Consider the following 14,702-nt stretch of genomic DNA (forward strand, 5'->3'; position numbering starts at 1 on the left):
TTTGTTAAGGTTAAAAATAGAGGGGTGTTTAGCGGGAAAAGCTTTCGCGATGGAAGCCAGTGGGGAAGGAGGGTTGTACAGCGTCGGTCATTGTCAGGTCTTTAGTAATTCCTCTCCTCGCACCGCATGTAGTTAAGCTGCGGTTTAGTGAAACATTTATTGACGCACAACAGAAAACTAATTCATCCTGAGCTTTGGTATATGAAACAGTTGTAGATGCAATTTCAAGTTACGGTTTGCGATAAGAATAGTACTAAATTTGTTAGTTAATTAATTTTCGCATAATTTTTTTCTCATTTGATTTTAATTAAAAGTAACGTATCTGCACAGGAAACAATTGTTTAATTTTGCACTTAAGTTTGAAAACAAGAATACCACAGTTATTAAAATTAAGAGGTTTATTTCAAAATTATTAGTCCCAGGGGGACTATTGTTTTCATTTTGCTATTTTGCGTCGAATCACTCTTAATGTTCGTTTCACTTTTCAAACTGTTGCCAGCAAATATTGTGATAAAACAACGGTACCTAGAGCCATCGAGTTTCGAATGACGTAATCCTACTACGAATATGGGCAACCGGAAGCCCAAATTTGAAATTTAGAATTTGTTTTATTATCGATTTTATATTTTGTAAAACGTTAACGAATTTTTGATTGACAAACTCGAGAATTTCAAAGCGAGCCATGGCAATGTTGTACAGAAAAAACATTTTTATCTCCAGCGCGTGAGACTGTGAATCGGATATTCTAAAAATGTGCTCAATTTAAAATTATTTTGCGATACTGCTATTGAACTGAATTTTATGGTTTAAGGGCGAAGAACATGATATTTAATAAATAAAGGTAACACACAAAATGTTAAGAAAAGGCCCCTTTGGACGTAATTTTAAATCTGAAACCTTTCAGATTTTTTATTTTACTAAAATTTTAAAATCTAATTAAAATGGATCCTATAACCACGTGATCTGGATTTAAACATTTAATATGCAATGAACCCTCTTATGGTGACCTCTTCCAAAATAATTTCCCAGAGTAGAAATTAACACTTGTACCGTGCATTATCTCTTTAAGACGAGCACTTCCACCAAAGACCAAAATAATTAGAAACGTGGATGATCGCCTTAGAGAGGATTTAATGCATTTTACAATGCACCAATGCGTAATCTACTCAGAGCCGGACCATCTAGTAGCCCATAAACGATTGGCGACCATCTGCTTAAGACGATCACTTCCAAAAGTGACAGGCATTTCTATAGAGGTAAACAAACACTTGCACTGAATATCATCTTTCTAGGGTGATGATCTTCACAGAATACCAAAAATTACTAGAAACATGGATGGATTAGCATTATTTAATTATGGTAAAGCGCACGAGGGCTATCTACCTAAAGGGAGGGATGCCTTCGTGGAGAACTTTCTAAGGGAAACTGGCTCGTGTACATATTACACATGGGGAAAACCACGAAAGTGCCCATGCAGCCAGCCCGTTCGCGGGATTGGAACCTCGGACCGAACTACCAGTGTTCAGCGTCTTTACCGCTTGGCCGCTGATAGCTAAAATCTGATGGATATCTTAGAAAGGATTTTTACTCATAGTAGTTATATTAATTACAATTACGTGTAAAGCTTATGGAAAATTAAAAGCGGCCGAGCGGTTAAGTTGCTGAATACCCTGGTTGTTAGATCTGGATTCGATTCCTAGCAAAGCAGCTTTTCATGGTTTTTCCCCTATATAACGTAGTTACGAGCTAGTTTTCTTTAGGAAGCCCTCCACGAAGACAACCCTTTTCTTATGCAGATAACTTTCCTGCACTTTGTTATAGTCAAGTAAACCAAACCAAATTAAAGAAACTTATTCATTCTACTCTCCAAATTGAGCTCCAAATAATCATACGTGGGAGCTTTTCGTATTTATAACCTAAAACGTATCAAAACGGAAAATTAAATAAATTTAATTATTTAACTTGGTTATCCAGGATTCCAATTTTTAATTTATCCCTAGTTTCCAAAAATCTGAGCATGAATAATCGTGTAATAAAGCACAGACCGATAACTTTGGAATTCAGAGAATAACTTGGATGACCTTCGACCACTAGAGCCGAGAGATAAAAATCGTTGAATATTGGTAGTTCGATTGGCGTTCAAACCATGGCGGATGTGCTGCTTACCAGGAAATTTTCGTGGTTTTCTTCATGTGTAACATAAATACGAGTCAGCTTCTATCAGACGTATGAAATAATTTTTGTATCAACTCCTCGGTATAAACAGTCCTCCATGAAGGCATCTATATCGACTTCGGCAGATAATCTTATGGTGCTTTGCCGTAACCTAAATAATCTGATTTGATGATCATGCTAATCTTTTCTCATACTGAAGCCTGTGATGCTTTAATTAATGTTTTATTTATCATAAACTGTGTTAACTGCTTTAAATTAACCAAATCAGGATTTTTTTCTGTTAGATTTCCTTTTTTAATGATTTAATTTAACTTTTGACATCATTTTAGAAGCCTAAATATGTCAGATCGTTTTAGTAAGACGTATTATTTGCAACTGTTTTACATATAAGTACAGAAAATCTCATGACGGCGAACTCTAAAAGTGTTTCCTACAACATAAATAAATAGGCTTTTATACATTTGGCTCTCTAATGAAACCATCTATATAAGTGGCCTAAATCGCTTGAAGCCCCCGTTAGTGGTCGCATTAGAAAAGTCTCATTATATTTGCATTTTTTGTGGCATTTAATAATTTCAGTTACATGTCTGCCTTATAAATTATAATATTGATTTTTCAAGGTCGTGTAACATCTTTCAATATAAATTAGAATAGTAATAATCTTTTACATTCCATTCGGAATATTGTATTCGTATGAAAGCCTTGAATCAACGTATGCTATTGCAAAAATTTAAAAATTCTTAATTATGATATTTTCCAATATTCGGGCTTTAAATGCCCAAGTTATTTAATTTTATGCCAAGATTTAAACTTTGTGCATTTACAACAAGAAGATCTTAATTATGGAACTTTTTAACATCTGAAGCTGGTTAAAACTGGTTGAAATGTGTTGCAGTCTCAGTTCGTATGCAAAACCATTCTCGCACTGATTTGTTTTATGCTTAATTTATAAGCAATTTCCCTAAGTAACCAAATTTTAGATTTATATCATTTTTTTAAAATTGTGAAAATAAACAAAAAGAAAAAAGAAAATTTTTCTTTCTTACATTATAATTATTTTCTGTTCATCTTTTATGATAATTAGTGTATTTTTCAATTTTAATCAACTGTCAAATCTTGTTGTATTTCTAAATATCTTTAGATTATTTACAGTCCCCGCAATTTTAGAGTTTTTGTGTTAAACTTTAAAATAGTTATTAGAAGAATTATTAGAAGCGTTTGATGTAATAAATCACGCACGTCGCCCATAGATTCGCAAATTTTGAATTTTCAAAATTGTTGCAAGCACTTGAGCAGAAGATTCGTCTTTCCTAGCAAATTGCAAATTTTAAAATTAAAAAAATTCAACTCCATCATTCCAATTTTCAGACTCAATTAAAGGCTCTGAAGTTATTTAACATTTAAGAACTCTTGGTGATTTAGAACTTTCCGGAATTGATACTCAAGAAATGATTTCAAAAATGCTCTTCTACATCTATTATTAATTGTTCTATCCCTTGAATAGCTAGTATCTACTGCATTTTCTCCTCATTTCTTCTTTGGTTATTTGAATCATGGCAAAGCACGTGAACTGTCTATCTAAGAGAAGGGATGCCTTCGTGGAGGTTTTCACGAAGTATGAGAAAAGGAAACTTGATTTACCTTACACATGAAGAAATAACTAAATTATCTTGCAACCAGCTTGTTTGCTGGGATTTGAGCTCCTGTCGAACTATCAGTGTTTAGCGACCGCTGGAGCGCTGATGAGCTGCATTATGTATTCTACGTAAGAATATAGAACACAAATAACTGTCAATCTTATTATATCATCAGTGTTTGGTAACTTTCCCTATGAAAATAAAATTGCTAGAAATATGAGTGAAAAGACATGTAAATATTTTGAATTTGGATTCAATTTAATCCCCTTCATGTAACATATAATGCTGTAATTTACGTAATAGCACTTTAAATTTTTGAATATATTAACACAAAAGGATCGCAAAAAATGCGATGATGGGAACATCGTATAAATAAATGGACAGTGTGCTACGGCATTCGACAAAATATGTCTCGTTTATATACCAATCTCTGCAGAAGGAAGAAAATTATAACCAATGCAGAAAATTTCTAAATTCAATTTCGCCAAATAAATTTTACATAAAATGAAAAAACAATTTTCAGTACACGTAAATAATTAATTGAATGAATGTAAATTTTTGCTGCAGAATACATGAACGTATTTCCAGCTCAATGTAAAACTGTTCCCACGCAAAATTTATATTATAAGAAAAAGTTAAATGTCTGTTATGTCGAATATTTCTTTACTTACACTGTAGAGACATTCGATATTTTATGGAAGCAGGAGACTTGAAAAATGAGCAACGCCCTCACCGGGAATCGAACCGGGGAGCTCTGGAATACGCGCCCAGCGTACAGACCACTACACCACGAAAGCATCACGTCAAGAAGGCGATTGACGTGAATATTATGTTATAAGTATCCTTGATCTTATAACATAATTAAAATAAAATCAAGTCTAAAATTTATGCATATTTAGTACTAATTCTATATTTTGCATATTAACGTTTAAAAAAAATACCTGACTAAATTACTCCTGGACGGTTGTGTATAAGCCTATGGTTTGATTCAACAAGTGCGACTCATTTGAAAAGTATTGAATGGTGTACTCGCTTGCAAAACTTTGTGAATTTTATGTGTCTTGAAAAATCGGCGATACTAAGTATGATAGCTAAATATTACATTTTTAAGGGAACATTATATAGTAATATGAATATTTTCTCATATTATTATATAATGAATATTTTCTCTATTTCTGGGATATACTTTTATCAATGATATGTTACTGTAGCGTAGTTTTGCTAAATTTATATAAATCATATCTAATTATTCTATGGGGTGTATTCCATAATAATTTTTGCCAGTGTGACTCTTTTCATTGCTTATTTTTCCCTCTCTAGTGGTCTCCAGTTCTCTGGCCAAGTTTTATAGCAATCACTGAATATTTGCCGAAAAGTCTAAACTCGATCTAAATATTTTGATCACCAAATGACATAAGGGGAACAACAAAATGCCACTGATGGAAAAGAAATATGAAATTCTAATCCAGCTCCTCAAAATGACGATTTAATAATAAGCAGCATTTATGCGTTGGCTCTGTCAAGTAAATTTTGTTGTAGAAAACATTTTCAGAATAACTTGAAATTTGATTGATTTTTCAGAAATTAATCTATTCTACTTACGACATTGTATAAAACAACTGAGAAGCGATATTGTATAACATTACTTTTGATTCATGGGTTCTCACTTAGTTGTAAATTATACCTTTAATTAGGGCTTAGTTTCTAAAATTAGAAGAGCCGGAGCCCTATGGAAAACCGTCAGCAAAGAGGAACAAGAGTAAATAAATAAACAAAATGACTATTAAGCTTATTAATAATTTTAAAATTAAATATTTAGTTATTATCAAATTAATTACTAGCTATTTAATTAATGTTTACTCATTGCTATTTAATCAATAATAATTATTATTAATAATTAATTGTAATTTTGTTAGTAATCATTAGATAATTAATTATTATTTATTGAAATAATTATATAATTAAAGTAATTAGATAATTAAAATTAATTTAAATGTAATGAGATAAATTAAAATTTAATAACCGATTTTTAATATAATTTTATTGCTAAAAATAATATATTCGAGATAAAATTTCTACTGAAATTATTATTCAATTACATAAACGAAGTGCCGCAGCTTCCTTAATTAGCGCTCCGGTGATTTATTACCAAAACTAAGAAGCACCGGTCTCCGGCCTAATTTAAGCTCTGATCGTAGGGGGGTGATTTATTACCAAAACTAAGAAGCACCGGTGATTTATTACCAAAACTAAGAAGCACCGGGCTCCGGCTTAATTTAAGCTCTGATCGTAGGGGGCGGGAGTTCTTTTTTCATCACAAAAATTAAATATACTTAAAGTATAGCTGATGAAAATTCAGATAATCTAAAAACAGGGGGAAACAGAATGAAGGCGTAAAGGTATGAGTAGGTGGATACAAAAAATGAAAGGAATTCTTGGTGAGAGAGAACATTCTCTTTGACCGCGGCTGATATAATAATAGTCTTGAATAGTCTCTGCTGATATAATTATAGTCTTGAAGCGGATGTGTTTCAGGGGTAAAATGAGTCCTAAATCTGACTCCTAAGGAGGAATCTAAAGTTGCTGTTACACTTTTCGCCCCCCCGTATTTGGTTACATTAGTGGATACTATGGGAGACGATGTATAGGACGTGCTTGAGCAGTTTATCTCAGTATTTCACTCCTATTGTACTCGCTGTTACTTAACGCACATCTAAGAACACAAATTTTCCTTCCTGCGAGGATACCTAACTGTAACCATCGATAACAATACTCTAAATACGATGGCATGGCGAGAAATTTACGCGTTCCTAAACAACTGCCCCCAAATTTATAGCCCTTCTTAAAGGGTAAGGTTTCCTTATGTGAGTGAGGGGACTTGACTTGAAAGTCTCATGTTCTCATGAGTTCGTATTTCTAGGGAAATAGAATATTGCGACGTCTGCTTATTGTTAAACTAAAACGTTACGAATTCTAATTTTTTTCCCCTTCAAATTGTGATTCGGTTTTATAAAAAGAAGTACCGGAGCTAATTTTATTCAGGGCTCCGGTGCGCTCCGCCTAGAATTGTAATTTATTTTAAAAATTGAGAAGTACCGGAGCCGGGCTCCGGCGCAATTTAAGCACTGCCTTTAATCAAATATTTACCTAATGCAACACTTTCGTATTTGTATTCAAATACAAAAGCGGGAAATGCTACGAAATCTGCTTATTAGGATTTATTTCATTCATAATTAATAACTGCCACGATGCTTTATAATTGAAAATATTCCACCATAAATGGCTAAAATTTTAAACCATGAAAATAGATAGGACTAGGATATTTTCAGCTAAGTTTCGCATCATGAATCTGTCTTACTAGTGGACGTTATTATACTTATTATCTGAATTGTCATTTCCTCATAAACATGACGCTTATTAAAAATTACAAATATTTTAAGTAATGGCAACCTTCAAAACTGGTTGCTTTAATTTTGACTCCATACACTTCAAGAATTAAAAAACTCAAAAGATAGGCAGAAGTTTCCTTATCAGCTCTTTTTGAGTCCTTTTGTAATACTGCTAAAATTCTGCATGATATTTGCTTCGGAACTGCTAAGAAACTGCTAACAAAATTTGAAATACAAAAGTTATACTGGAATTTTAAGTCTGAAAAGTAATTAATTCAGATTTAAAAGCTCTTGAAACATAGAACTTGAGCTCAAAACAATAAGAATAGAATTTTGCATTCATTTTTTTAATTATACGATTGTTGCTTCATTGATAACAATGGCTATAAATAGTTCATTTAGAATTACAACTACAATTGCTGCATTCGAATCCATATTTCTTACTAATTATTTAAAACATGAAAAATGAGAAATATAATACTTATATGTACTTTTTAATCTCCAAAGTCATAATAAAGTTTTAATAAAGTCTCCAAAGTCATAATAAATTAGTACTTATACTTCAAATTGCTAAAAAACGTTAAAATGAAACTCAATGCAAAGAGAAAGCTAATTCGATCGCAAGCGGAACTCGTAACAATAACAGCAGCAGCTAACTAAACAACTGAGCTGAGATGTTTTCTGGCTTTTTATAGATTTCAACCGGTCGCGAGACATTTCTAGTAGTTTCTGCTTCTCGAGATTTATGGAAAGCAATAAGAGGGTTAATTACGGTTACAGCTAACATAGTGGTCAGTTAAATTTATTCCATTTCAATACAATTCTTGATACAAATTACCGAGATAATAGAATTACTCAATGTGAAATGCACGTGCTCCTGTATTTTTACTTTTCCTGGCAAAGCCTTCTCTTTAAATATGTCTGGCGCTGCATTGCGCGGGTAAATACAACAATTTTCATTCTAATTGTACTAAAATTATCTAACTAAATGCAAAATTCATAACAATATATTTATATTGATATACAGTCTTATTATTGATTAACGTCATTCAGCGGTTTGCTATACGTTTAATTTTTGTTGGCACAGTTTGACACTTGTCTGAAGTTTGATTCTTGTCTTAAACGTTTTTAAATAAAAATAAAATTCAGTAAAATTCAGAGTTAGAAATATTGTATTAACGAAAATAGTATACCAATAAGATAAAAAAAGATATGTTCTAGCGTACAGAATATAACATTGAAATCTAAATGTAACGTAGAGTAAATTAAATTAGTATACTAAAACTAGTACCAAAGTAATAAATACAGAAAAGAAGAAAGAACTTGTAATATTTCGAGTATATTTTATGCTGCGGCAAATACAGCAGACATGTTCTAACGTTAGGATTTGTCTTTAGCAAGAGAACAAACAAAAATCGAACAATTTCTGGCTGTAATAAATTAAAATATGCGTTATCGGTACTGAATGTTATTTCATTTAAAATATTCCAGAGTTTTTGCTTTTATGAATATTTTATTAATATTTTAATTAACTTTGTTAATATCTTCAGCAAAAAAAATAAGTTCTTCTCTTTTCAGAATAATATTAATTAGATTATTTTAAAATTCCTGTACATATGAAGTTTGAGAGAAAATTGAACATACATGGCTCTGTTCATTTTCTGATCAATTTTAACCCCAATAACTCTCGATTTAACAACGGTCTATTATAACGTTTAAATCTTTCTGAACCTGAAATCATTTAAGTTTAAAAATCTCAAAATGATTCTATACAATTTAGCAATTAAAATATTTGCTTTATTTTGAATGCAACAAATCTTAAGAGTCAGTAATGGAAGGAGTTTGATGACGTTCGCTGTTAATTCTGTACTGGATTTGATCACAGCTAAAAGGAATTCGTTGAGAAGAGCTTCTAAATTATTCTAATATAATAGGAAAATTTTAGTTAGAAAATGTTATAGAAAATTTAAATTATAGAATCAAAACCATTTATTTACGAGATTTTATAGCTAATAATAATTTCTACTTGTTCCTCAACAGGTAAATACTTCTACCAGGTTTTTAAGAGGTACGTCTTTCTATAGTGCGTTATTTCTTCTAAATATTTTTGTAATTTATAGATCTTGCAGAGACGATTTATGATACTTATGTAGTAAATGCAGAACATATTAGTGACGACGTCTTCATGGAAAATTACAATTCTACAAGTTGCCATTCCATGTGGTATAAAAATGCTTATAATAAACTCTATACGGTTTTGTTTTACCAGTGGCCGAGGGGTTGAGATCACTCTCTGAATACTGGTTATTCGATCCGGATCTCGATAAAGAGCTACATGAGTTTATGATAGCTTTACCTGTGTGTAAAGTCAATACAAACTTGTTTGCATCAGAAAGGACTAGGAGCGCATCTTTTCGTAGATAGTTGTTGATATGCCTAAATTAAATAAGCTAACTTAACTTCATAAGCTTTCATACGAAACTCTTTACATGAAATTAACTTATGCTTTTGCTATAATTAATAAAATGCTTTCACATTTCATACCTCACAGCTTTCTGAAAAAATTAAAAATAAATAAATGATTAAATAAATAAATAAAACAAATAAAAAATGAATTTTAAATTTTTCCTCATACTGAACGTTATAGTCGACTTTTACAAACATTTTAATCTCGCATTTCATGATGAAAAGAACAAAGATTTTATAAATCACTGTAACTTTAAAGCAGATAAAAGTTTCTGATTAATGTTATGCATGGCCTAAGTCATTTAGCAAACCTATGAGAAATCGAGAAAGTTAGAAGAATGTACATAATCAAAAAATGAATAATGGCATCAATGATTTATGACTTAAACCTTTAAAAGAGAGCGAAATACATCACTGACTATATTATAGATTCACAGGCTGGTTATATGTCAGGTGATAAATCAAATATAAATTTATGCAAAATGTAAAATTCTGAAAATGCAGTGAAATACATTGAAATTAAGAGGTTCACTTTTGATCACTTTTGAATTCACTTTTGATCTACGATCTCCAGAACTACTGGACAGATTTTAATAAATTTTGGTGTGAACAAAATAAACATTCAACAGTTATAATAGACACACATGCTCGTGTGTAACACTCATGGGAGTCTGAAGGTCTAAAAATAGCGGTTGCAGAAGGCACGAAATGGGTTAATATTGAGTATGATTCCCTCTTACAGCCATACAGCCCTCGCAGCATGATGTCATACTGGGAATAAGGCAGTTTATCAGTGCCTGTGGCAATTGGTCACACTCATTCAGCAACGCTGTTTTCAGTTACTGAATGGTTCTCGTAAGGGGGTTGCGAGTTGCAATTGCCCTCGCCAGAGCATCCCAGACATGCTCTATAGGGTTGAGGTCTGGATACCTGGCTGGCTAATCCATCCGGTGAATATCTTCACTCTCAAGAAATTCGTCAACCATAAGAGCTCTATGTGGCCTCGTCCCTATAGCTCACATCAGTCACAGAGCCTGTGTCAAAGACGTGGTGAGGTGTGCGGACATCCAACATGATGCCTGCCCAGACCATTACACCGCCACCGCCATAATTGTTGATTTCGCGGACATTGGAGGGTAGGTAGCGGGTCCCTGGCTTTCTCCATATGAAAGTACGGCGAGAATCGGTGTTTAGGCTAAAACGGGACTAGTCGGTGAAGAGAACGGTCGCCCATTACTCCGTACACTAATCATTATGCTTCCTGCACCATGCTAATCGGACTCTCCTGTCCGTAGACGTGAGCAGGATGTAAACAGCCTGTATTCTGGCAAACAACCCTCTCTCATTCAGTCTTTTGGAAACAGTCACCATTGTTACACGGGTTCCTGTGGCTGCATACAGGTCCCGAGAGAGCCGAGAAGCTGTAGCTCCTCTGTTACGCCTCGCTAAAAAATGGACAAATAGCGATCTTCTCTGGTTGTGGTGACTCTTGAACGACCTTGCCCAGGCTTTCTCTCGATGGATACAGTATCCTAGAACTGTTTACGTAGGTTACACACGACGCTCGGCGATAAATTAAACTTATTGCATATCTGGACTTGCGATTGGCACCTCATTCCATCATCTAAACGTTGGTGGCTACTCATTTTTACTGTTCCGATGGGAATTAACCGATTGCTGGAAGATAACACTAAGAAATTCGCCAAGGTGTGCTAGCAAACGTAATTTCTTGGATCTGGATCGTAAATTTAAAGTCTGGCCTCTATTACAAAGAGTAATCACCAGTAGATATCTTGGCCCTTGAGCTCTTACTTTATTTTTTTTTTTTATTCAATGAAAGGCACACTGTCTTGTGTGCCGCGTCCTGGGGACGAAAAAACCAAGAAACACTGGTGGCAAGTCAGGAAAATCATTCCTTCGTGAAAGTTCAAGCATTTAAACAAAGATGCTGAAATTAGTCCATTTAAGCAATAATGCCTTCGTAAATACATAAGTAGGTGCGGCTGAAGTCTTACACACAGTTAGCAGCTACGTGAGCGTGCATAGAGCAGGAGAAACATGTACATCGTAAAGTCACATGACATAAAGTCAAATTCAGATTGATCCTTGCTTTAAGCAGAGCGGTTATGATGATGAGACGCAAAATGCTGATATCTAAAATACTTCTAATTTTTAACAATTTTAGCTGGGATTATTCTAAATGAACTTCAGAGAGTAAGGAATTTCCACGTTCGTAAATATTTAAATTACACAGTTCAATGGCTTTGCAAAATCAAAGTCCGTTGAAGAAACACGAAAAACACATTTTAAAATAACACCTAACTTGGCTATATACAAAAACGGTGCACAGTTCGCTTTGTCAAGATGATTTATGAAAATCACAAAGTCCTTGGTGCAAAACACTAAACACAAACTAGACCAAATAAAGTGAGTAAATAAGATATGAAAAAATACGAAATATTTACATTATGTACATCACCACCACCGTGGGTTGGGGTGGATTGAACGTGGGCGTTTTACAACATTCTCCTGAGTGGGATCGTAGGTAGTAAGATTTCTTATGGCAGAGTATGGAGAATTTTGCATACTTGTGTAAAAATTGTGTGCTGTGGTCAGAATCTGTTCCTGAATTGGTAGAATTTTTAACTCTTCATAGAGCTGAGAGTTTCTTATGAACCAGGGAGAATTTGTAATAGATCGAAGTATCTTGTTTTGTAACACATTCATTTTCTGTCTGTCTGTTTTCGTTGCTGTAGCCCAGGCCGGTACGGCATACAATCAAACTGGGCAAATTAAGGTGATATAAAGTGTTCTTTTAATCTTTAAATCCAATTTAGAATTTAGTCCTAATAACGGGTAGAGGACCATGAATGCTTCGTTAGCTTTATTGGTCGCGTAAGTCACGTGATCATGAAAAGAGAGAGTTTTATCAATATACACTCCAAGATATTTGTAAGAATTTACAACAGGAATTGGGATATTGTCGATTTCTACGTCAATATTAAGCGGGAACCATTTTTTATACCGTCTGTAAATAACTATGTTACATTTAGAAGGTTTTACTTTAATCTTCCATAGCTAGCACCATGCATCTATTTCATTAATTTGGTACTTCAGCTTGTCTACAGCATTTTGAGGGTTCATGGAGTTAGTTAAAACCACGATGTCATCAGCATACTTTAAAACAGTTGAAGACGCAATTTCTTTTACCCTCCACGCGCTTATAAAGCCTGTTTTTCTGCTGGCTCCGCCTACACACACTTGTGTGCTTACGTATTTGCCGTAGAAGATTTGCATTTTTATCTAGAAGCAGTGGTTTTTCCTTCAGTTCAGTACTTTTCATGCAATTCGATGAAATATGCAAATTCTCTTAATTTATTTCACCAGTGTATATTGCCGATTTTTCACAAAGACCAGATTTAGCAGCCCTATTGAAAGTTAAAGAATAATAAATAATATATGAATACTAACTAGTAACTATAAGCACTAACTCAAGTTGTTGAATGTACACAGCCCTTAAAACATAAACGTTTCGATGATGACAAAAAATATATGCTTCCTTGGCGTACTTTGAAATGGTTATGTTTAATATGAAAGTCTGAAAATGTTTTATCTGTAAACAAACCGAAATAACTAATAAACTGAAGCTTCCGGGTTAGCCTAGACTTCTTCTCGCCTAAAAATTCACTAAGGGGAAAGAAAAGAAAAGAAAACAAAAAAAAAAAAAAAAAAAACCTCTTAAGAACAAGACTAGAAATCACACACTAAAGTTATTATTGCAACTTCATTTATTTGTATTTATTTGTTTAAACTATCGGAATTTCATTCAAATTCTACTTTTTGTATTTTTATTGACAAGAAATTTATCTCTTTCCCTGTACAATAATGGCTTCTCGTTCTCAAAAGCATTTGATTAATGAAATTGTGCTTTTCCCTCTCTCTTTATGCCTATCAATTGCTTCATGTTTTAAATTTGACTGCTGTCATAGCAGTTGTCAATCAATCTTTTACCTGCAGAAATAATATGTTGTTATCTGCCGTTTAGGTAGTGATTAATTTTACAGTAAATGCTACTTACTTGATACATTTAAATATTTGATACGTTCACAAATCCTCTTCGTTTTCACTAAGACTCTTGTGACAGAAGATAAGAAAGCGATTAAAAGAATTTTCACAGTAAAATATGAAATCTTTGAATAAAATTAATCGTGACGGGACACTGAGCATGCAATACAAAAATTCATTAATATAAACCTTTCCTCTATGCCACAGTAAAATTTCAAGCAACGTGAAGTTTAATTCTTAAAGATTTAAAAATCTGTTCCTATATTACTGTATCTTTGATGTTAAAGTTCTTAATGTTTTATTAATCTTCACAGAAGTTGAAACATTGTATTAATGAGTAAAACGTCGCAACTACAGAAACTGTTAAATATATAATTGTCAGCCATTTGTCCGCCCCTAACTGCTCATATCAATCTTCCCTGATCTATTAGGGCATTGATCCTTCTTGACGTATCTGGGCATCTAAACAAACGAAGCCAAACCATCCCCAATATTCATATCTGCCAAGAATCTCCTGGCTATTACTAATGACACATGTGTTACGTATGTTGCGCGTGTGGGCGAGCTAATAGAAGTAATCCTTTTGGGATATTTTAGAATTATCCAGGGATGACTTTAGTATTTATTATTTTTATCATTATAATATGTTATCTAGAACTCCTTCTTACTCTTCTAAATCGATTTTTGGAATTCTCTGAATCTCTTAAGATACAACTCTATGTATTCGAGCTCTGAAATTTTCTGCTACGTTTTACCAACGGTTTGTATTGGTGCAATGGAAACTAAATTATCAATATATACGGTTTTATAACTATGCATAATGAAGCTCTGCCTCAGATGCAGTACAAAGGATTTCTGTGTAGTTGTAAGATTCTTTGAGAAATAAAAACTTATGATGTAAAAACGTAGTTTTATGAGGGTAAATAATTAATGATAACAAAAAGAACAAGCTGAACAGCAAATGTTAAAG

Source organism: Stegodyphus dumicola, chromosome X1 (genome assembly GCF_044657685.1).
Source record: "Stegodyphus dumicola isolate Sdum_Otavi_A_Nest chromosome X1, ASM4465768v1".
Classification (NCBI taxonomy): Eukaryota; Metazoa; Arthropoda; class Arachnida; order Araneae; family Eresidae; genus Stegodyphus; species Stegodyphus dumicola.